A 23,416-nucleotide genomic window follows, 5' to 3' on the forward strand; every position below is an offset into this window, starting at 1 on the left:
ATTGCCGGCTCATGAGGATCTGCTCTGTCACAAAAGTTTCTTCATAATCTCCATTATAAGCCATGACTTAAACTGCAACTTTAGGAAAAAATTATTAATCGTTGGGATTTTAATGGTACTACTGCACTTTTTTAAGAGGCCACCATCAGACCTCGAAACCAGAGCTGTACATAGTTTACTAGTTGTAGATTACGGTCATGCATTGTAGCTAGCTGTTTAGAGCCTTCTGTTGATACGAGAGAGAGAGAGAGTTCGAAGAATCGTGGCTATGTTTGAACTAAATCTGTTCCAATAGTTGAGTGTCCGAGGAAGCTTTCTGTTGCCGTGAGTTCTTGAATAGAGCTATACCTAGTCTATATACCTAGGTACCATCAGCTTAGTGCTCTGAGCCACTGTCCTCAAGACCAAGCGTTCGAAAATAGAACGTGTTCGATAATCGGTTGTTTACTCTACAGCCATTTTAAGCTCCACAAATCAGCTACAACGCTCTAACTGGAATAATCATAACTAAAACTTACTTTAAAGACCTATTGGTATCACTTCAGCTTTCAATCGTAACAACAGATTCTTTGCTTGCCAGTAGCTCTTCATTTTCTGGTATACACTGTTAAAAAAAAAGGTTGTTCAGGCTCATACACTGGTCGAACACCCTGGGTTGTTAAGCGATACAATCCAAGGTTGTTTCCAAGACAATATATTTTGGTTGTAATAACTGCAACACAATCATGGCTTTTCATAATGTACGTTGTTTGTTATGGTTGTCTGCACATGCACGTATATAAACAACGTTACCCACATGTATATAAACAACGTGTGATGCAGTTGGTATGAAAAAGGTGAATGGTTAAAAAATAAGTGGGTGATCAATAGCCAGGATTATAGGTATAATAATAAATCAGGTATAAAGTACATTATTGTACTGGTATAGGTATAAGATACGTATATACACTGTCATACATATCTAACAGAGAGAAATAATAGTATTATGCATACAGTCATGGTGAGCATAATGCCTTTAATAGTCTTTACTAGCTTAAAGTGTTGCATAGCAGAGTATTTACGTTCGGTGGTAGAGTGTCCTTTGTGTCAGCAATCTTCATCACTAGATGTTGCAGTATTGACCCATGGTTCTTTGGATAGGCCATATCGAATGCATAAAAAGCTGACATTAGAGCAAACAAACCCTCAGTAAATGTGTCCATGCTTGCAACCACGATCCTCTCTATAATTAGGAAATACTGTAGATTATCGGTAGTAGGTACTAGAGCCAAGTATGGATGGTTGACGGAAGTAGAAGACACCGCTTCGTCAAGACTTTGCAACACCTGTATAAATAAATAACCTAAAATCCCTCTCGTACAAATAAGTACAAAGTGTCAATAATACATGCAGGTATATAGGGGTAAGGCCCTAGATAATACTCTACTCTGTTGACGGGACACTTAGATTATGACGTACAACTTTTTTACGGTTACACAAAATTAGTCAGACCATACAGATTTCCAATATACCGAGAATCTGTGCACAAGTTTAGAATCTTTCACACTCTTCTTGCTGGACAGAAGTAGACTTAGCAGCTTGAATGCTTTCAAGTCATCTAACGTGGTGTATGTATAGTGGAGAAAACATAGTAGAACAAGCTGTCTATTCAAGACTGATGCAGATTTGATATAGTTATTTGATATAGTTATAATTATGCATGTATGCATTCACAACTTCTGATGGACACATGAAACTTTCACAGTTCTATTTTCATTATTAATTGAGTTGAAATGGTAACAATTGGATTTACATACGTCTGTAATGAATTATAATTGTTTAAACAACACATAACTGTACCTTCAACTTATGTCGTCTCGGCTTCATGTGATGCCAACACCTTCCTCACGACAACATTGGTTCTGGACTCAGCCTGGGCATAAGATATCACTTTGGTTGCTAGCTGCTTCCATGACTCCAAAGACTTTAGAAATAATTTGCCGGTATTGATTTGTGGCATATCCTCGTTTAAAACTGAGACGAGTTCACGTTGAAGCTGTGCATGAAGAATGGTTAATAAACCGTATGTCAAAAACAATTATGAGACTCACAAATTTCTCTTCTTCAGTGTAGGAAACACATCAAGCACTTCTGATAAGCTTGGTCTGTCTGATCTGATCCATGACCTTCGTCCAGAAAAGGTTGACTTCATTAGTGTCTTTAATTGTTTCCTGTTTGGGTGGTCTTTAGTTAGCTCTGCTTGAAAACTACTTAAGTTTTCTTCATACTCGTCAGAAGCGGTTGTTTCCTTCTGCTTAGAAGCCATGGAGCAATCACTTGAATCCTATATATATTATATATAGCTACATCTATAATTATGCTGACGAAAAGAACGTTACTATATACATGCATGCAGCTTGCCAAAAGTATTTTCTTCTCTATCAAGTCTTGCCTTCAGATGTTTCTGCGGCCTCGGCTCTCACATGGGATTTTCGAGTGGTTTGTGAATACCATCTCCGTTACTGTTTTGCACCTCTTCTTTGAAATTCCGAGAAAATTCAAGAAAGCGTTTTGCATAATAATAATTATTATACATGCTTGCCTTCAAGCATCATCGTTAGCTTACTTGAGCTCGATACTTGTCTGCTTGATGACGGAAGAAATATCAAGGAGGTATCAAACAGAAACTGTTTCTGGTCAGCTCTACATCTACTTCTTGCTGAGGTAAATGCTGCAATGCACACCACCCTCCCACAACATATTGAAACTGAGAGCTTACAAGAGATTCACTCTCAAAATCCATAGGATCTTCTAACAGACATGATTAATTTCACACTTAGCTACCACGAGGATCATGCAATAAATATAAGTTTGATAGACGAGTATTTCGATAACGCTGGGAAATTTGCCTGCTGATTGTGGCCTGTGATTAATGAACATGAACACTTATTATAAGGTCTATAGTACATTAATGAATGCATGCATAGGTGCCATGAATATATAGCACGATAATTTTATAATAGTCAAAACTATGGGTTTTGACTGTTTTGCATCTCGTAGAGGATGCTTGTCAACAATTTTCCTGGAAATCGCTGCATAATCTTGAGTGCATGGTGGGCTGTGAAACGTATGCTTGAACGATTTCCCAGATGAATGCTGCTTGATGGTCAGGCTCCATGAGTAAATAGTTGTCGATTGCTGTTTACACTCGTCTTGAAAAGTGTGTTGGAAGCTCAGATCGAGTTGTTATAATGTTAAACGTTTTCACCTGCATGTATATATACACTATAATTATTATAATAGATATTTATAACACTTACGAAGCCTCGGAGCAATGTTTTTTTGTAGGAGGCAAGGATTCAGTATCTACAGCACACATTTCTGTCACGGGCCCAGTGCTGGCATCTGCATGTATATTCACACTCTGCATGCATGTTCCTAAAAAAGAAGTTATGCCATCATAATTATTATTACAAGAGATACCTCCTCTAATCATGTGTGCCAACATCAGTATTGCATGGTATCAGCATAGCTATAGATAGTGGAAGCAGTCACTTTATCGTAGCTGGCAACAGCAATCTATTAGAGTGTTTGTATTAGTCAGTAGATCTAAATTGAGGTAGAGTGTTTGTATTAGTCAGTATAGATCTAAATTGAGGCTCAGTGTAGACATCTTTAACAGCTTGTTCTTGACTTTGAATTCTCTGTCTCTGCTTGCTAACCACACTGTAAAAAAATGATGCGTGGTTTTCACACAAAATAGTACGTGATTCATTTGTCACAATAGTCACTCAAAATTTGGTGTGGTTTTAACGCACTATAGCATTCCACACAGCAAGCGCATTATATGTAAAAAAATTAATCAATGCATGCATGACAATAGTATTTTGCACAAATTAATTGGTTATGCATTATTATAGCATACAGCTAGGGAGGGATCAGTCATATCCAGAGTTCATTATTATAGTCTACTTCTTCATCCTTACAAGCATGTTGGATACGATGATGGTGGGTATTTTTTTAGGCTTCAAACCACAAAGGAGTATTTCCAATAGAGTAAACATGGATTGCAATCCCTTTGGGTACTTTGTATTAAATGACAATTGGGGCCTCTACACCTTTAATTGGGGATATGATTGTCTTTTCACAAATCAAAAAGACTTCGTTGACAACCCCATTCTCATTAGTTTTCACGAGCAAAGAAGGATGACTGTTACTGCAATCGTGTGCTGCTGCTGCCATGCTCAGTGAAGCCTGCGTGTAAAACAACATAATTATCAGTGCTGTTATATCAGAAATCTTAACTTGAATGTAAATTAATTTGACAAAATTAATGGGCACCCTTACAGAAATGCAATGAGTGTGACACGTGTGTGGCACATATCAGTTGCACACATGTACTCTCATAGCACACACTTCTGACATGTATGCCACACGTGTGCTACACTTCAGAATTTCGCACTCAAGCAGAAGGAGAGTAACATAAAAGCTGTACTAAGAGTGCCCCATGAATGTACTGTGAATGCAGTCTGCACACGTGCTGCTCTTATTGTATGCACGCGTACCGCACCTATGTATTGCTTGTGTGTGGCATACGTGTATGGTATGCATGCCACACACATGTCACACGTATACACGACGTGTGTGATGCTTTTGTCTCACACTTATGTTTCCAGATTCAACATACGTGCTGCATGTATGTAGCATGCATGCAGCACGTGTGCTGCTTGTTTTATGCACGCTTGATACTGTACGTGCTGCATGCATGATACGGATGTCATAGTTTAATTGTTACCATGGAAACTCAAAACCATTAAATGCATTATACGTACATATTATGACTAGATCATGCAGTGTATCACAGTACTTCGATTTTTAAACTACTTTGGTCCTCCTTCTTGCCCCTGAGCAAGCACTGTTGACAACAGCATTGAACTTTCATTTCGTCATCGTTGTGGCAGTTGGGTAGATACTCTGCAAATACCCTGTATGATAAATAGATCGAATGATAAATCATTGCGACAAATAAAAGCTGTGACATAGCTACGTCAGTAAACAGCTACGTCAGTAAACAGCTACGTATTCGGTTCTAAGGATGCGGACTGAATTAATATCGTTTTAGAGTAGATGTACGTATCTTAACTATATACAATCAGGCTTAGTAAATACATAATTATATACCTTTGAGAGCGCCCAAGTCTTCTTTGTTCATTGGTGTGTTTTTTGCGCCCGATTTCCCAACTGCACACATCGATCCGAGATCAAGGTCTTCGTACAGGATGGCAAGAAGTTTTAAGAGTGTACGGCCACTCCTGGGAGGCACTGAGGCATTTTAGTGTTGCCTGCTGTCCTGCAGTCAGGGACAAAGACTCTCCAAGAAAAAGGGATGACTCCGTTGGTGAGATCTTTGTGCTCTGACTTTCGAGTGCCTCTACACGGCTCGTTAAAGTATCTACAAGCAGTGTTAACTTGTTGATCTTGGTCGCTAAAAACACGTTTGGTGGAGGTTGTTGAGACCAACCAGTGTTGTCTGACGCTTGCTGAAAGTAAGGGTTTAAATATGGATTCGGCAAGGCTTGACGTTGTGGGAGCCCTGCAAGTGTCCCTTGTTCACCACAATACGGCTGTAGCGGTGGACGTCTGCTGGTATACTGTCAGAGTCCTCAGTAGTGCTGTTTTCTTGTAGAATACTTAATGCTGCTCTAATTTCATTTTCTAAAGTTGTTTCTGTTGTTTTTGTAGCTTTTTTTAGGGTAGCTGTTTCACGCCTTTTTCTTTGTTTTTCAATGGCTACGGTGGTGTCAATGGTGCCGATGGTAGTGTCTGGGAGCTCAGAAGGCATTTTTGATACTCGCTTGAGCTGTGCTTTAATCTCGTTCTTTTCACCTAAAATTAATAGATATTTAAGTGAGCATGCAGCGGCTAAATTGCATTGTGTAATTAACTGATACTAACCACTTTATGCAAAGCTCTTTAGTTTGTGGTATTTTATAGTACTATGAGTAGTAAACAAACAAGCTAACCACTTAGTTTGTGATAATATAAAACCACAAGTACATGTAAGCATGCAAGTATATAGTAAACAAACTATAATTATATCACTCACCAATATTGAGAATTTTTGCATCGTAGGTTTTCCTCTGATAGTTAGCTTGCACTATTTCTCCTATGGCCTGGTTGCCTGTAACAATGCTGGTAACAGGCAAAGCACCTAGGCTTTGCTCTTCAGTCCACTCTAACAGAGCATATAGAGCCATACTTCCAAGCTTGCCAACAAATAAGATTCAAAAATGTTGCAGCTGCCACTGTGTTACCATGTGAACAAGAAACATCTGCACTCATCCTGCACACATTGATCACCAGCAACTAGCTAGCTAAGATATATAAGTTCTAATTAAGTCTTGAAGCAGTTTCTGAGGTACGTATGATGGAATCAAAAAAGAGAAGGAGATATAATGCGTACCTTAAAAGTGACAATCCTCTTGAAGAAATGCCAAAAAGCACAAAACGATGGCTTGGTCTACCTGGTCAGGGTACGTGGTACTAACTATTAACTATATCCTATAGAGTGGCTTGAGTTTAATATGGTATGTGTACTAATTATTAACTATGCCAAGCCCATGTAAAGCTCTTTTAGTAAGGCTGCATTCATGTGCATGCATGCACACTGCTAATTTAATTTTACCTATAGCTGGCCCTAGTTCCTCTGTTAAAGAAACACCATTGCTCGAGGACGGGATTGCTGATGACCTGTTAGAAGATGCACCATTGCTCGAGGACGGGATTACTGACGAAGATGCATCATTGTTTGAGGACGGGATTGCTGACAACCTGCTAGAAGATGCACCATTGCTCGAGGACGAGATTGCTGTGACGACCTGTTAGAAGATGCACCATTGCTCGAGGACGGGATTGCTGACAACTTGCCTGAGGACGGAATTGCCGACGCATTAAAGATGCACCATCGGTAGATACCCCTCTCTATCCAGAGGCCTCCTTTTCCCTTCATGTAGCTTTGATACTTATTCTGGCTTTTGTTGTTAACAAGCTGTCAAACAAAGCTCTTGAAGATTTACTCTCATTAATTGGTACATTGCTTCTCCCATCACACATTCTCCCGAAAACTCTGTACAAGTTCTACAAATTACTGAACATAAAACAATCAGATATTATCCGACACCACTTTTGCCCAGCCTGTAGTATTGCCCTTGAGAAAGACACCCACACTTACCCAAATCCAGCTTGCACCAGACATTTTAGTTCCAAGTCAGAAGTGTCATATTTTGTTCAACTTCCGCTGGAAAAACATCTTCAAGACATGTTCAGCCGACCAGGATTCCTTGAACAAATAAATCACCGATTTGAACGTCCAAATAAGCATGCAAATACTATCTGTACAGTTCCCATTATCACATGTATTGGAGTTTCGAAGGTCCCACTCCAATATAAATACTACACAAGGAATTGCCTTGCAGTGTATGCGTACATACAACATGATTCAAGCTATTCCAACGTGTGAAGTATTTCCAACTGGAAGTAAACTTGAAGAATTGCGATTTGTGAAAGAGTTAGTCGGAGGGGCATCATTATTGCCATATTCACGGAAGACGATTGTGTTGGGAAAGATTGTGTTGCAAGAATTTACTGATCAAGAAAAACGGGCTTTAGATGCATTCTTTCCACAGTGCTCAAGCTCTTGCAACCAGTACCAAAGAGTTCGGAGTATAATCGACAACTATATATAGCACCAAACAATTCTCACAGACCAAAAAGCGATGTGATTTGGTTGTGTATTTTATGCACTCTCGTTTTCCTTATGGGCAAGTACAAAAAATTGTTCAAGCAGACATCGAAAACCAGTTGTCGACGCTTATAATAATACGTGTTTATGAATGTAGCAAGCCCTTCGATGATATTCCTCTCACAATAAAAATTTTTTTTTCTGTTAGGCCAAAAAATGAACTAATCGTTATTAAAGCAGAAAATGTGCTTGGAAAGTGTGTTTCTATTGGAATTGATGAGATGTTATATGTCACTAGTTTAGTCAACACATTTGAAAAAGATTAATTATAATGTCACCTTTACTACCTAGCTGTTGATCTTTATAATTAATTTTTATTATTGTTGACTGTTTTATTGTCGATAATTATATAATAATTATATATATATATAACTATTTGATTATAGTAGCTAGCATGCGTGCAGGTACACGTATATGCAGTTTGTTCATATTATATACTATATATGTGTGTGGAACGTGCAAGTACACGTGTGTGGCTATAATTAATTGTTTGCAGTTCGCTCGTATACTAACTAGATGTGTACGTGGAACGTACGTGTGTAGTTAGCATGCGTGCAAAGTACATGTGTGTGGCTTGTATGCAGCTCGCTTGTATACTAACTAGATGTGTGTGGAACGTGTGTAGTTAGCATGCGTGCAAAGTACACGTGTGTGGCTTGTATGCTAATGGAATGGAAGAGCCATGAGTGCTATGAACTTGATGCTCAGAGAATCCATATCATCTGGAATAGAATAAAACTTGATCAAAAGGAGGGAGCTTTTCAAGATCGCAGAAACGTGCATCGGATGCTCAGATATCTCCTTCTGCCTCTGTGTGAATGTCAGGCACATCAGTTCTTTTACTGAAACCATATTCGGTGATGTTTTCTCCACAGAGAAATCTGAGAAAAAAAGGAAACATACTTGCAGTGGCGGATATAAGAGCATTTATCTTCCCCTCCAGGAACATTGAATTTGATCTTTTGTCTTTTCTTTGGTTTTTCAAATGCACTGATGTGCTCTATCTTTATCGGCGTTATTCCTTCTGTTTTTTCTGCCTCTTTTCCCTCATTCTATTCCTCAGAGTTTTCACGATATGGCCCTGCAATAATAATTATGGGTATATAGATATACACTCACAATACATTGACTTACCATGCCTTCCAGTGGTGACAACAGGAAGGGGTAGCAGTTCAGTAACTGAGTAGCAACACTTCTATAGTTGATCATCAACATCTGGATTTCGCTTGTACATGACACCGGCAATCCTTGTTAGAAATTTAGCTGAATCCATGCACTTCAGGTGCAGTCCTGCATGCTTTAATGTCTGAGCGATAGTCTTACAATACCTATATATTTATACCTTTGCCCTGTTGTCCAGGCTACCCGCCGGCACGCGACTTGCACACATGGTCGTTAATTAACATAGCTATATATCACACATAAATGAGAGGTGTCAATTTAGCATGCAAACGCGTTGTCAAACTGCTTTCCCAAAAATTAACACACTAACACGGGTGTCAAATTAATTTTTACTGTGTCAAAACTGAAACATGCTGTAACTTTTTGTGTGTCAAACAGAGGTATGTCATTTTAAAACGTCACGGTTACCAGAACATGACCACATAAATAAAAATACACAAAACGAATGCAGGAATTATACATAATTGTCAAGCGAAACTGAATATAACATAATCATAATTGATACACTCGGTGAACTAAACTGAATATAACAATCATAATTGATACACTCGGTGAACTAAAATAATGTAACTAATGTTGATCTAGCGACTTTGTGAATGATGAGTACCTCACTGTTTTTTTTTTACAGATGTCTCTTTCACACCCATCAATACTTCCTGTATGAAGAGAAGGAGACCAGAGGCAGGTAATGGCTTGGGGTAACTGACGTAGAAGGCGTAGTATGTTGCGAATAAGCTGATGATCGAGTTAATAACACTGTCGCCCAATACTTCAAACAGAATCTTTCCTTCACCAAGGATGAACGCTTGCACGCCATTCATGTTCTTGTCAGCAAAAATTGTAAGCCTTGGCTCTGCAAACTGTCACAAACTGTCACTTACTCAATATCAGTGCCGACCTGCAACAAGAGTTAGTTTGGTGTGCTTCCACAATTAAGAGGCATGAAAGGAATTATACTGTGTTACTGAATCATAATTATCTATATTATTACTGTATAGTCGGTAATTTTCGGGAGACAAATATTTGATAATTATAATTACCGCAAAGTAAAAGCAGCTGCAGCTTTAGAGCCTATACTCCTGCATGCCTGATATCAATGAATAGAAGTGCCTTGTAGATCCGAGTTTCTTCAGAGTAATCAGTGGGTACTTCACCATCCATCTTCAGCAGAGTTAGTACAATTTTGTCCAAGAATCTCCGATTCGAGAGATGGCTTCCTCCCCACACATTAACGTAAACTCCAACAACACCTATAACATTTCAAGACTCAATAAATAACCAAGAAAACATTAGGTGTATAATTATGGTTGAATCAACAATTTAAAGATCTAACGCACTTACCCTTGTAAAGAAAGGATACGTTGATGAATCTCCAATTCGCTTTCTTCTTTGTTGGTGAGTTTCTCTTACTAACTGGTTAATTGCTGCGTTGTTAGGCACTTTCTTGTTGAACTGGTCGCACAACCTACCGTGGTTTAGATTGTACGCACATTCGTCCACACTGCAGTTTCTTGGCCATGCAAGAGCGGCTTCAGCCGGTTTTGCTGAAATGAGCACTAAGTGCGCCTTTTCAGTCTTCAGAGGTTTAATCGTTGACGGTACTGACATCCTTATTTGATTTCGGAAGAACATAGTTATCCTTGCACCCTCTTACTGAAAACTTCTGGGACAGGACAAGGGTTTGGAAGATGACTGCAACTCGTTTGAACAATTACCGGCTCATGAGGATCTGCTGATTTCTGCACAACATCACCATCGTCGCGTGGTGTCACACTATCATCAGTTGCCGACAGATCAAGTCCAGCAGTAATGGTGTCGCTGTGGTCCATGAGCAAACTTTCGTCCTTACGCCAGTCATAATTATGTGTAGTCAGTATATAATCATGCTGAAGCTAGCACTAATCTGGTTACTCATCACTAGCATTTCCCTGTAAAATATTCATAGCTGTATGTAATTTGAAACTTACTTGTGTATGTATGTCAGGTAGTGACTGCGGTGTTTGCTCCTGTGCAATAGAGAAGAAAAGAGAGAGTACTATGATGACCTGTTCAGTAGCTATAAGCTTCTTTAGCTTCATGCACAGCCCACTTTGCATGAGGTAACATTTGCTGAAACTCTTGAAATTCACAAGGGAGAGCCATGAGAGCCGAGCCGTTTATCATATTTTCTATTATAATCATTATTATAATTTTTATAGGCAAAATAAGAAGTTAAATAGGTAATAAGTTAAGGGTATAGGACCGTACCAATGAAGCTTTATACAATTTCCTCTGGAAAACAGTGCTTCATAAGAAGAGTAGCCATATCTTGCACAGTTAAATGCTCCACTGTTCATTTATTTTGTAACCCTGTAGCGAAGTGCGCCTTTTCAGTCTTCAGAGGTTTAATCGTTGACGGTACTGACATCCTTCTTTGATTTCGGAAGAACATAGTTGCCTCTTACTGAAAACTTTTGGGACAGGACAAGGGTTTGGAAGACGACTGCAACTCGTTTGAACAATTACCGGCTCATGAGGATCTGCTGATTTCTGCACAACATCACCATCGTTGCGTGGTGTCACACTATCATCAGCTGCCGACAGATCAAGTCCAGCAGTAAGGGTGTCGCTGTGGTCCATGAGCAAACTTTCGTCCTTACGCCAGTCATATGTGTAGTCAGTAATCATGCTGAAGCTAGCACTAATCTGGTCAGCATTTCCCTGTAAAATGTTCATAGCTGTATGTAATTAAAATGAAACTTAGTTGTGTATGTATGTCAGGTAGTGACTGCGGTGTTTGCTCCTGTGCAATAAAGAAGAAGACCTGTCCAGTAGCTGGGCAATTCCGTGGTGACGGACGTACTATTCAGAGATTGCTTTTTACTGAGACACCATCATTCTTAGTATAAACCAAAACTTTTTAACCTAGGTGTCAGTAGAATTACTCAGTAAATTCAACTGCAAATTTTTTTTTCGTTTTTAATTTTCTGGCGGGTTGTGGGTGAATTTTAAGTACTGTGACGGACGTACTCAGAGAAATGAAAATTATGTACGTAGAACTGTTCACTTACAAAAGTCTGTGAAGTGTGCTTGTTAATTTGATTTTAATTAGCCTTAGGATGATAAAAACAGGTATGCCTAAAATATATTTTGGAAAAGAAGAAAAAATATATCTAGTGTACTCTTAAACCAGCTACTTTTCGTCGTGACGGACGTACATCAATTTTGTGACGGACGTACTCCTCTGAAATTTCAACATTTAAATCAATCACATAACTTCATAATAATATCACAATAGCAAGTACAAGCATTATACTACACAATATCATCAAAAACAAACTATCCTCGATTTCCAGCTGCTTTCGGTGGATTAATAGGTCTTACAATGTCCATATTATCGTATAAAATACTGTCTGGGTTTGTTGGCCACTTCCAACCATTGCCACTCCTATGCATTACATTCACCTCAGAATCGTCTTTGCCACAGAGCGTTATTTCTCCCGGAAAATCCATGCCTTCGTACTTCACTACCACCCACTGTCCGACTTTCAACTCTAGTGTTTTTTCGTCATCAGTAGCAGTTGGTGTGTTCTGTAAGCCATCGACGTTTTCTTCTGATTCTTGTTCTTCTGATTCTTGTTCTTTTCTGGAGAAACTTTCTTCGTTCGTACAATGCGAAACTCCGTTGAGTCTGATGTATCAACAACCATTAGTTTGTCTCTGCCACTGGTTTGTACGCAATGAGTTTGATGCGTTCTCGGCACTGCTAACACACCAGCCCATTTCTGAGCAAGGAATGGTGACAGCAAATCGATTTGCTCTTTTTCGATATAAGCAATCTGAACGTTAGGACATTGTAGTTTGAATATCGGCATACTCTTTCGCGTTTGTGACATTCGCTTGTTCACTTCGGACGTACCTCCATACTGCTCGTTTGACCGTGCCTCCAATGCCATCAACAACCCCCTTTCCATGAGACGTAGCGAAAAAATTCCACTTGATCTTCAGGTCGTGCTCTTCTTCCCAAGCATGCAGATTTAAGAATAAGTATTTTTGTTTAAACTGAGAGCTAGCTCCATCACTAAAGATGTTGAGGGTTGTCATGTCTGGATTGTTGGTCTTCAAATGGTTGAAAATGTATTGCATGAAGACATACACACTCTGCTTCGAATGGATCAAGTCATCTGAAATGAGCACAATGCTTTCGCTAGACTCGCTGCCAATCCATGCATATGCAGTAAAAAGCGTAGCTTGAGAATGATGCCAGTGTGCTGCTTGAACTTCTCTTTGACTTGCTATACTTGCATTTTCAGAAAAATCTACTTGGAGAACAACGTTCTTGCTATCGCATTCTGATTTCAGCAATTCTAAATGTGCTGCTTGTCTGTGTTTAACGTATGTATGCAACAAAAATGGCTTAAGTTGGCGTTTAAGCTCAACGTAGGCGTCCTCCACTGTCCCCAAGACTTCCACTTTTTCGACTCGGTCATTATTTTGCCATTGGTGATATCGAACTGTAGCAACACCATTACTTGGTGCATATTTGTCAATATAATCTTTGCAGACTGTACATTGACTGCTCAGGCAATCTTTAGCTTGAGGATCACAGGTAACTTGAGCAATGAAGTCTTGAAACTCGACTAAAAGTGATGTATGCTCTCTCAAAGCTACAAGAAGAAGGCGAACATTCTCGTGATAAGAGCATACACACACGTGATGAGGAATATGAGTTTAACACTGATTGGCCTCAACTCACAAAACTTGCTCAAACCAATTTTGATGTCTGGATGTTCTTCAACAAACTTATTGTGTGCTTCCCTCAATGACAATAGCATGTATCTTGTCTGCTCGGTTCTTTTCACTTTCTTTCCATCAGCGTCTATCTCGCGAATAATCACTCTATCCTTTCTACCCGGAGCTTGCCAACTGGTATCATTGCAGAGATAGAATGCATCCACCGAGCAATTGGTTTCATCGCTCAATCCTTTCCTCTGGGATGGTGAGGTGCTGACACAAAGACCAACTCCTTTGGCCAAATTCTCGACGATACACAGCTTCTTTCTAGGTGATGATGGCAAGGAAAATCGTGCTCTTTTCAATGCTTTACCCATTGATTGGGTAGAACGAAATGGTGTGGCTGCTGGTTGGCTGGTTTTTGCAGTCTCCAACTTTTTCTCTCTCGGTATTTCTTTAGCCGTAGGCGTTCCTTCGAGCGTTGTTCCTCTAACTGAGCTGGACTCATTTGGGTGTTAGCCCGCTTGGCTGCCTTTCGTTCTCGGTCTTTCTCAAGGGAAGCTTGGCATAGATCATTGTCCTGTTTTATTTTAGCTCTCCTTTTGACTTGTCTGTCTTTGCAGCTAGACATAATAGCTAAAGCTTGCTTTCGTTTTAAATTTTGAACTATATATGCATGTCAGCTTCACAAGAACGTACGCAACGCACCACAAGTACAGGCTGATGTTAATTATATGTACAGTACATAACTAAACAATGTTCTAATGTTATTATCAACAAACATGCACTTGTTTATTACTGTAGAGCTTTTAAAAGCAGAGAGTATAGACTGTGACGGACGTACGTGACGGACGTACACTAAAAAGTGTACGTTCGTCACAGGGTTTTCGCCAAAACCGATGGGAGTGGCTTCAAAGTTAATATTGGAATAAATACCTACTATAAATGTAAAAGATAAAACAAAATAACAGTTTCTATAAATCAATTAAACTCCTCTTAATTAAAAAAGATGTTAATTTCTGTGACGGACGTACAAGAACATGAAATCGTATGAACATACATCGGGAATCGAAACAAGCCTGCTGAAAAAAAAATTTTTCTGCGGATTCTTTTAATATACATAAAAAATGATCCAACAAAACTAATTTTAATTGGAAAGTTGTAAAAACTGACAGAATTAACCAATTTTTATCCATCAACCAATAATTGGACTAATACTCGGTATCTACAGTCACCTATGTAATCTTAACCACAAATCACGCTGTAGCCTTGACAACGGCAAACTAATTACATATTGAAAAACTACATGCATTTAGCTTCGAAATGATGTACTTTTTATTGACGTAGCAACATTTTTCAATTCTGACCTTATGGTTCACCTTACACGGAATTGCCCAGCTATAACATGCGCAGCGCACTTTGAGGTAACATTTGCTGAAACTCAGAGCCATGAGAGCCGAGCCGTTTATCATATTTTCTATTATAATCATTATTATAATTTTTATAGGCAAAATAATTATATAATTATTGAGAAGTTTAAATAGGTAATAAAGTTAAGGTTATAGGACCGTACCAATGAAGCTTTATACAATTTCCTCTGGAAAACAGTGCTTCAAGAGTAGCCACATCTTGCACAGTTAAATGCTCCATTGTTCATTTATTTTGTAACCCTGTAGCGAAGTGCGCCTTTTCAGTCTTCAGAGGTGACGGTACTGACATCCTTCTTTGATTTCGGAAGAACATAGTTGCCCTTGCACCCTATTACTGAAAACTTCTGGGACAGGACAAGGGTTTGGAAGATGACTGCAAATCGTTTGAACAATTACCGGCCATGAGGATCTGCTGATTTCTGCACAACATCACCATCGTCGCGTGGTGTCACACTATCATCAGTTGCCGACAGATCAAGTCCAGCAGTAAGGGTGTCGCTGTGGTCCATGAGCAAACTTTCGTCCTTACGCCAGTCATATGTGTAGTCAGTAATCATGCTGAAGCTAGCACTAATCTGGTCACTCATCACTAGCATTTCCCTGTAAAATATTCATAGCTGTATGTAATTAAAATGAAACTTACTTGTGTATGTATGTCAGGTAGTGACTCCGGTGTTTGCTCCTGTGCAATAGAGAAGAAAAGAGAGAAAAAGAGAGAGTACTATGATGACCTGTTCAGTAGCTATAAGCTTCTATAGCTTCATGCGCAGCCCACTTTGAGGTAACATTTGCTGAAACTCTTGAAAGTCACAAGGGAGAGCCATGAGAGCCGAGCCGTTTATCAAATAATAATTATTATAATTTTTATGCAAAATAATTATAATATTGAGAAGTTTAAATAGGTAAGGTAATAATAGTTACAGGACCCTACCAATGAAGCTTTGTACAATTCCTCAGGAAAACAGTGCTTCATAAGAAGAGTATAGCCACATCTTGCACAGTCATTGATTTTGTAACCCGGTAGCACGCTGTCGTACAACATTATTTGGACACCAGCTGTAAAGAAGTCTTGCACAGTTAAATGCTCCATTGTTCATTGATTTTGTAACCCGGTAGCGCGCTGTTGTACAACATTATTTGGACACCAGGTGTTGCACAGTTAAATACTCCATTGTTCATTGATTTTGTAACCCGGTAGCGCGCAGTCGTACAACATTATTTGGACACCAGCTGTAACTAGCACAGTTGAAGTCTGGATACTAGCCATTTTCCTGCTCTTATTAACAATGAAACTAAAAGGTATACTAGTTACATAATTATTATAACATATCATACACTTATAATGTTAAAGCAAAGTTTCCGTATTCCTTATTGTAGATGTATGGAGCAAGTCAGTGTGTCCATCAAGTCAGCCCTAACCTGCATCTCTTAGTTTCATTGTTGTTAGCATTTACTTTATCATCAAACTGAGCAATATCTTCTTGATTACATAATGATGAAACAGTGATAAGGAAATTTATGACAATTTAACATAAACATGATTAATTAATTTCCCTTTCAAGAGACTTGGAACTTTTTCGAGAGATTGTGTTCAAAACGGATTAACCAATTCATGTCGTACCAACAGACCACTGTACATGAATTCTAACTATTTATACATGTACAATAATTATAATACATGTATACTGTAAAGAGCACAACGTACATACTATAACCTTTAGCCATCTTATAGAACAAGAGATCGATGGTGAAGCTTTGTTGGATCTGACTGATAACCAGATTCAACTGCTTATCCCGAAAATTGGCCCACAAGCAAAGTTTCTTATAAAAAGGAAAACTTTACTGAACCCAGAAGCAAAGGAAAGCTACACACGATTTACTACTAATACAGATAATTATTACAATGTGTATACAGGTACATGTACAATACCACAATCATGTAGATCAATAAGTGCGTTAATTCCACAGGACATCAATACCTCCCATGAGTGCCCTACCTCCTATGACTGCCCTACTTTTGAGGTACAGTTGAACCTTTAATCAATGATTTTGATAGTAAATGTACAGGTCAGCCCCTATCCTCCACTCAACACACTCTTCAACGAGGTATGTTACAATTGTCGATCAGAGGCCACTCATATCATTTATCACATTGTAGTTTCCTGATGATGACTCTCTTAGTGAGGAGGATCACTCATTCACAAGTATGGTACGTTCAAAACATTTACTTTATAATTATCATTATTAATTATTGTAACATTTGCGCTATCAACAAGTCACACTTCAGTTTTCACAAATGTGAGTGATACACTACAGCCATTGGACGAAAACTCTATGGCTAAACAAAATACAAGGTGAGCCTAAAAAAAATACACCTATTAAACTATAATATTATTATTATACAACAAACTTTGTAGGAATCAACACCCATGCATGAACAAGGAGGCACAGAGTGTAGAAGTAAGTCTACACAGTATGTATTACATATTGAATAATCGTTGTGATACACATGCAGCATTTAAGATCAGAACCACAGCCATCAGTCATTAAGCGACAAAAGTATGCAGTCGTAAAAAGAGAACAGGATCCACCCTTACCACGACCTTTCCCATTGCCCGCCAACTACAGGGCAGGGATAGCTCAAGGACTGAAGGATGGGAAGCTCTACGGATTTAAAAAGGCAAAACTAATGTCCAGTGTGGCGGATGCCATCTTTTCGCACAAGAGCAATCCAACAGGGGAAGAATTAAGACACGTGGCACAAGAAGTGGCAAAAAATGGCCATTTTTAGCAATGGCTATTGCAGATTATGTAAGTTGAAATCGTGTAATCAAATACCGTTTATCAGTGTAAATCTATAGGAATACATTGCTACGGTTCAAATAGAATACAAAAGAAAGGACCACAAAAGAGGAAGTGGCCACTCAAGGTCTGGAATAAAGAAAAAAAAGAGCTTTCCAACATGCCAGAAGCCGTTACCTTCCACAGACGAAGATAAACATGCGTTTACACACCACCTCCATAGGCTTGCACAGGAGTATAAACACGGCAAGCCGACGAACAGAGAAGTATATAATTATAATAATTATTATATTTAATATGCTCCCATTGTATGCAGTACAGTCCTTATAGGCCTGTAAATGTTAAATCCCGCCTGATTGTATGCTATGCACAGACATTACTGTGAAAAGAAAAAACTAACTGCAGGTCACAGACGATCTTATGACTAGAAAATATTCGTTCAGGAGAGCGGATATAATGAGTAAGAGCCCCCCAACGCTATATACAATCAGTCCTAAGCACATACCCTCCCCTAAAGAATGCTGACTACTGGTACTTCTGGTACTGGTACTTCCTTGATGATAATTATACACCATAATAATTATGTAACATTGAATTCGCAGATAGTCAAAGAGTGTGAACGGGCTGTCAGTGCTCAGATAAGGAACACTACACAAGAACATGGGAGAAAATATGCCCCAAAATCCTGAACATCGCGAAATATGACACAGACAAACATTTGCAAACTGAGTTGGCCAGATATACGATGTAAGCTACGCTACAGGTGAAAGATTGTTTGCTAAATTGCTCTTTCCTTATCCACATTTTATTCTTATACAGCTGAGGGTAACAGTATCCTGGCAATATGGTGCTTGTATTATATGCTTTGCGACGTGCGTTACAAGGCAACCCATGAAAGATTGCTAATACTAGCCATTCAACTACCGTATAGCTTATACTATAATTATACTGTATAGCGCGAATTTTTCAAAGGGCTTAATTTCGATGATTTCGTGGGTTAGCAATTTTACACGAAAATTAATTCCACAAAAATTTTTGTTTAATTATAATTATCTGCTATAACATGAGGTGTGGCTTCCGGTAAGCAATTGTGCAACAAAATGCTTTTAGAGGCCATTCCACGAAATAAAAATGTTCGCGCTATAGCTACTGTACGTGTATACTAAAAAAAAACTTGTAAGAATTGGGGAATTGATTGTAGGCTTGTGTGAGATATAAGTCCCTGCAATACCAACATACTGTGAACGATACGAAACTTATCTTTGCTTGCAGGATGGTGAAACACTGAAGGATGTTCCATTCCCACAGCCATGCCTCTGGGTTGCCAGCAGCAATATTCTAGGGAGGGTAAATGAAGTTGATCTGGTGATTGAAAAAGAAAAAATTGCAACAATACCTGCAAAGAAAGCCCTTTTGGTCCTCTTGAGCACCTTCTACGCCTTCAATATGGAGTACACTGAAGGGTGTTCTCCGCACTGGAGATCATTTTTCTTGGCTCAAAGAGAGATCAATCGAAGATTAAAGTAAATAGGCTTTTGGTAGCACTTGGTGTGTAACTAAAACTCTTGAACACTTTAATTTACTAGCATTAACTAAAACTCTACCAACTAACTATAGATCTAGCTATAAATTATTGCACATGTGCTCTTGTTCCTGCTTCATCAGCATTAAATGTTATGATGTCATCATGCTTATTTATAATTTACATACTGCATGGCCCCAAGGCACAATTGTAGTGAACCTCACCTAAAAATTTCACCAGTAAATAATGGTGAATAAAAAAAATGGTGACGGTCACTACAGCCAAAATGGTGAGCCATGGGACAAGGGTTTGTTGGTGAACATCAACAGTTTTGTTTTTACAGTGTACCGAGCGGCCAGAGAACCCGAACTCGAGCCAGAGAAGAACCCGAAATCCACTCCCGAGCCAGAGAAGAATCCGAACTCCACTCCTGAGCCAGAGAACCCGAACTGCACTCCCGAGCCACAGAATAACCCAAACTCTACTCCCGAACCAGAGAACCCGGACTTCACTCAGAACCTGAACTCCACTCCCGAGCCAGAGAAAAACTCGAACTCCACTCCCAAGCCAGAGAACCCGGACTTCACTCAGAACCTGAACTCCACTCCCGAGCCAGAGAAAAACTCGAACTCCACTCCCGAGCCAGAGAAGAACCCAAACTCCACCACAGAACAACCCAAACTCCACTCCCGAGCCAGAGAACCCGGACTTCACTCAGAACCTGAACTCCAATCCCGAGCCAGAGAAAAACTCGAACTCCATTCCCGAGCCAGAGAAGAACCTGAACTCTATTCTCGAGCCAGAGAACCCGAACTGTACTCCCGAGCCAGAGAAACCGAACTCCACTCCCGAGCCACAGAAGAACCCAAACTCCACTCCTGAGCCAGAGAACCGGCAGTTGCGGTGAGAAGTGCTGGCACACCATCCCACATTGAGGCCTTGAAACTACCCGAGAAGTTTCAAGACGGAGTCTCAACTGCAATTGAAGCTGGGCAGAAAACAGATCTGCATTAGTGAGGGAATGCAATTGAAACTGGCAAATCTATCTCCTAAAATGATAAAAAGTACTGCAGAAAATAGTGCCTCTCCACTTGCAACGTGTTTAATTTATCAATCAGCACAGGTAATTACCCTTCAGCATGGAAAAAGGCACGAGTTTTTCCCACTTGTCAACAAATACCGGACGATATCAATACGTACTATACCAGTTGTAAGCAAGACCCTGGAAAAACACGTGAAAGCACTTCTGGAGGATCACATGAAATTACATTCACCAATTTCCCCAAGGCAATGGGGCTTTATGTCGTCACGTTCAACTGTGTCAGCTCTCATTCAAGTGATTGATGACTGGAGCAGGGCTGTCGACGAGGGATATGAGGTCTGTATTGTATTTTTTTATGTCAAAAAAGCTTTTGACTCCGTCCCACATGTTGCTCTTTTGAAGCACCTTCAGTATATGCACGTCAAGGAGTACATTGTTAAGTAGATGAAAAGTTATCTACTGGGCAGAGAGCAATTTGTTGGAATAGACGGATGTTCTTCAGCTAGTTTTCTGGAGTTCCTCAAGGCTCGGTCTTAGCCCCCCTACTATTCATCTCTTATATCAACCTAGTAACATAAGTTATATCACAGGACAGCAACCTCAAAATGTTTGCAGATGATATGGCCCTGTATAGAGTCATCAAGTCTAATAATGACTACTATACTTCAAAATGATGTAAATGCTGTTTCGACCTTCATGAACTCTAGGCTACTTCAATTCAATGTGACAAAACGCAATTTTATGTTCGTCTCCAAAAAGACCTCTCACTCATTGTTGCCTCCAGCTCTACACTTAAATGGAACCTTGCTGCAACAAGTTCCAAATTACAAATATCTGGGTCTCACATTATCTGATGATCTCTCCTGGCACCCTCATATTACTACCATTTGTACAAAACAAGAAAACTAATTGGTCTACTTTATCGAAGGTTCTCAACCAATGCATCTCCATCCACTCTCTTAAAACTATATATATAAAAGCTTTGTGAGCTAGGCCACATATGGAATATGCTTCAGAAGTATGGAGTCCCCACTATAGAAGAGATATAGAAAACCTGTACAGAGATTTGCCATGAGAGTGTGTCTGGGTCAGTGGGATCTAAAGCAGGGAAAACTACTGTCAGCATCTGGCCTTACAAGTCTGGAGACAAGAAGAGTAGTTGCAAGAATGTGCCACTTGTACAAAATTTTACATGACATGATAACCCATGAACCGGTTGAAAGAAGAGAGATTGTCTACAATAGCCGCTCCATTAATGGGCTCTCTCTGGTACCAATTAGATTTCGAACATCAATGTATCAATACTCATTCTTCCCACATGCTGTAACTTAATTTATGGAATAAACTTGTTAGTACGCACAATATAGAAGATATTGTTACTGTCCGTGTGTTTAAATATTTCTGTACACATTCTTTAGGATGCACTTTACATCTAGCTACTAGCTAATTGTGTATCTATAATTATGATGCTGAATTATAAAAAAAAATAACCCATGCAGTCCATCCAAGATGACATCAGCCAGAGATTGTGCGACAGGTATCCCTCTTTAAAAGATTAGTTTACTGGGTGAGTTATATATAATATTATAAGCTAAGGAAGTCTTAGTTATAATTATTTAAAAGATATGCATGCATGCATGTGACATGTAATTGTCGAGCTAAAACACTCTCAAAGAACTCCTGCATCAAAATCCCACAAAATTTCTCTTCCAAACGCTAGAGTATCAAAAGTAATATATAAAAAAATGATGATACAAAAGAATACGACGAAAATGCACGGCTGCTCTTAGAAAGCTTGTGAAGATCCAAACACCCAGCAGAGTAAACAATCTGGACTTATTGCAAGTTACTAGAAAACTCCGAGTAAAGTGGTTTAACCTTTCTTCTGCACCATGCATTATCGATACACGGTATACTTGAGAAGTATCCAGTACTACAAATTCCAAAATGAGTGGGTGCATGCATCAATCGCAACGACCCCTTATATACCAAATCATGCCTCGAGGCTATACGATACATGCATGATTGTATATGACTTTTATGTATATAACCTTGACAACGTGTATGTTTACCTGTTATAGTTGTTAACTGGAAGCGAGGTGATTCACCACAATCGTCCCCATGCAGAGGAAAAGAACGTACTACAAACCATAGAGAAAAATGTGTACCACTGTAAAATTGAATCACCATGGCAGAGGTATGTATAGCTTATCATGCATGCATACAAGCAAAATATATATACCTTAAGGTGACATTTCACAAGTAGATTTGTTTGGTATTAAATCCTGCTCAAGTTGTGTATTATTATTATTAGCGTTTCTAAGTGGTTTTAATGAGATTCATTACATTTTCTAATTATCTGCGAGTATAAAGTTTTGTGGTTTTGCTCTCATTCGCAGAAATTCGGAGAAAAAGCAGAAGTTAATACTTGAAAAAATATTGGAGGTGACACTATCTCTAAGTTCAAAAAAGAAAAAATCAATGGTTCTGCTTTTTTGGATATCAACTCTGACGACTTATGCATGTACAGTGTACATAATTATATATGGTCATACAATTCTATGAATAACCATTTCAAGTCAACAATCGTTTGAACTCCAGCTTCTTTTAATACTCAGCTATTTTTATCATTACTGCAAATGTGTGTGTGATGTGTATTATTGTTATTGTCGTTTATATTTCTTCTCTTTCACATGTAAACATGTAACGCATGCATGCAGGCGATTAATTTAAGCATGAAAAGAATAATACGTATGTAACATCTATAGAAGTTAATGACACGGGTGCTGTTTTAACATCGATTTAAAGAAGGTAAATGTGAATTGGTCCAAACCACAGTGGACATGTTTGATGGACCAATTCACATTTACCTTCTTTTCGAAGATAGATTGCGCAAACATGTTTTCACTTTTTGCCGGATAGATTTAGAAAACTGAATGTGTGAC

The 23,416-nt window shown here is 39.0% G+C and overlaps 3 long non-coding RNA genes across 3 annotated transcripts in view; 2 read left to right on the forward strand and 1 right to left on the reverse strand.

The window, feature by feature from the left end:
• Positions 1-19,567, forward strand: part of LOC135342189 (uncharacterized) — a 33,205-nt gene extending 13,638 nt beyond the window's left edge. The window contains exons 2-3 of the long non-coding RNA XR_010396783.1: positions 9,591-9,647; positions 19,180-19,567. This is a non-coding gene — a long non-coding RNA (uncharacterized LOC135342189). The remainder of the gene's footprint in view (positions 1-9,590; positions 9,648-19,179) is intronic.
• On the reverse strand, positions 48-9,571 carry LOC135341942 (uncharacterized). The gene is made up of 8 exons (XR_010396696.1): positions 8,915-9,571; positions 6,086-8,861; positions 5,161-5,865; positions 3,300-4,964; positions 2,091-3,247; positions 1,840-2,035; positions 1,512-1,597; positions 48-1,325 (listed from the first exon to the last, which is right to left on the reverse strand). It is a non-coding gene; the product is annotated as an uncharacterized LOC135341942 (long non-coding RNA).
• A 1,082-nt stretch (positions 19,568-20,649) lies between the features above and the next one.
• Positions 20,650-23,101, forward strand: LOC135342179 (uncharacterized). The gene is made up of 3 exons (XR_010396781.1): positions 20,650-22,038; positions 22,553-22,668; positions 22,871-23,101. It is a non-coding gene; the product is annotated as an uncharacterized LOC135342179 (long non-coding RNA).
• Positions 23,102-23,416: the final 315 nt, after the last annotated feature.

The sequence above is a fragment of the Halichondria panicea genome, chromosome 1 (assembly GCF_963675165.1).
Source record: "Halichondria panicea chromosome 1, odHalPani1.1, whole genome shotgun sequence".
Lineage (NCBI taxonomy): Eukaryota > Metazoa > Porifera > Demospongiae > Suberitida > Halichondriidae > Halichondria > Halichondria panicea.